The sequence below is a fragment of the Seriola lalandi genome, unplaced genomic scaffold, assembly GCF_002814215.2.
Source record: "Seriola lalandi dorsalis isolate HSWRI2012SDOR001 ecotype SW California unplaced genomic scaffold, Sedor1 jcf7180002054911, whole genome shotgun sequence".
In the NCBI taxonomy this organism is placed as follows: domain Eukaryota; kingdom Metazoa; phylum Chordata; class Actinopteri; order Carangiformes; family Carangidae; genus Seriola; species Seriola lalandi.
The window spans coordinates 1,179,002-1,181,290 of NW_019525463.1; positions in this window are offsets into that span (position 1 = coordinate 1,179,002).

A 2,289-nucleotide genomic window follows, 5' to 3' on the forward strand; every position below is an offset into this window, starting at 1 on the left:
TACTCCAGGATCCACTGTCACTCTCACCTGTAGAACCAGCCAAGATGTTGGAACGTGTAGTGGTAAACCCTGTATGGTCTGGTACCAACAGAAATCTGGACAGACTCCAAAGCTCCTAATAAAATCTGTGAGCACACTTCATTCAGGAACACCAGCTCGGTTTAGTGGCAGTGGAAGCAGCTCTGACTTCAGTCTGACCATCAGTGGAGTTCAGACTGAAGATGCAGCAGTTTATTACTGTCAGAGTTACCACAGTGGTGGAGTGTTCACACAGTGATTTGTAGTCGTACAAAAACCTCCCTCAGTCAGACTGCAGAGACACTGAGCCGTTAGAGCAGGAAGAGACTCTGACACAGACCACTGAACACAGAGCTGACAGTCACCTCACCAAGCACAAACTATCAACAACTTGACACCCAGCCAATGGCGGATTTAGATACAGGGGACATGGGCAGCTGCCAAGGGCCCGCTCTGATCCACGGGTGTCTTTCCTATAGTTTGTGCAGCTTCTGCTGAGAAGGTCTCCTCTCTCTCTGAGTTGGAAAACATTTGGATAGTCTCATTGTCTCACGTTGCTTCATTCCATTCCATGTTCATTTATTTAAAACAGAGCATGGATGCAGATAAACAAAACTGTAAGTATTTTAGACTAATTTCAATTAAGAGAACGTGAATAAAGTTCAAAGAAAATAATTCTGTGCGAAAATATGCGTGGAATCCTGCGCAAGCACTGTTTGATACGTTTGATTAAAAAAAATTTGGTGCTTACGCATCTTTTCAGCTTCGTGCGTGGCCTACGTCACGTTTCAGTGTGAATTCCACGCAAGGCGTTGTTACCTGCTTGCAGGTGAGTCAGGTCCAGACTCTAACAGACGCTCACTCCTGAAGGTGGTCCTGAGGGGAAGGACGCTTCAACCTGGAGACGTGGGATCGAACCCGAGCAAAGGTACTTTACGTGTGTGTGTGTGTGTGTGTGTGAAAAAATAAAAACAACACAAACTGAGCTAAAACTTCAAACGCTGCGTTCATGTTCATGAAACTCGTCCGTTCGCTTCTATTTCTCCGTTCGAATTTCCGAATATCCACGATTTCAACCGAGGACCAACGAGGAGGGAAAAGGGACTCTTGTGCAGAACTAGTGCAATTACTAAAATCAGTCACAGGAGGAAAAGCTGCCAAATAAACCACAATTCATTCATGATACTGTGAAATAATAAACTACTCTGCACACCACCATAAGTGTGTGTCTTGTTAATTTTGTTATTTATTTATCTATTTATCTATCTGTCTATCTATCTATCTGTCAGTCTGTCTGTCTGTCTGTCTGTCTGTCTATCCATCTATTTATCTATCTATCTATCTATCTATCTATCTATCTATCTATCTATCTATCTATCTATCTATCTATCTATCTATCTATCTATGTGTTACTTTATTTTGATATTCATGATTGTATATCATTTAGGTACTAATTGATGATGAAAGCAACAAAGGTCAGGCTTCAAATAATAAGTAGGTTCTCTTGTTAATCTATTTGTGGGATGAAGGATTTGTGCAATTCAGTAATTTGATTGTCTTTGTTTTTTGTGTGTATATAACAGAGACATAGACTTTTTCTATTCTTACATTATTTTGGTATTTATGATTGTATATAATTGGTATTTATCATTTATTTAGTTTTTTAAAGTTATGATAATTTGTTCCGTGGCTTTCAGTAATATCTTAGCAGATTAACATTAATTATATTTATATTACAACAACTCTCACCCTCTGCATGACACTGTAGGGTCTCTGAGTAGCTTCTTCAGCAGCAGACTTTTACATCCTCGCTGTAAGAAGGAGAGGCTCCGCAGGTCCTTCATTCCAGCAGCTGTCAGACTCTACAACTCCTGCTCTTCCTGACCATGTGCAAACTTGCACTTTTTCATGTACATATCGTGTGTATTGTGTATATTGTATTTATTGGTGTATATTGGGTGTATATTGGTGTATATTTGATGTATTTTTGATATATATTTCCATTGATGTATATTTCCATAGATGTTAATTCCATAGATGTTTATTTCCTCTTTTCAGCTGTGGTGAGTGAATTTCCCATTTGTGGGATTAATAAAGTTAATAAAGTTAAAGTTATTTCATTAAACAAATTCTAACTTAAAAATTATATATACATACATACATACATATATATATATTTAAAAAACTATATATATATAGTTTTTAAAAGTTATGATAATTTGTTTAATAAAAAATTAAAGTTTGTGCAGAATAGTGTCTTTGGTTGTAGCT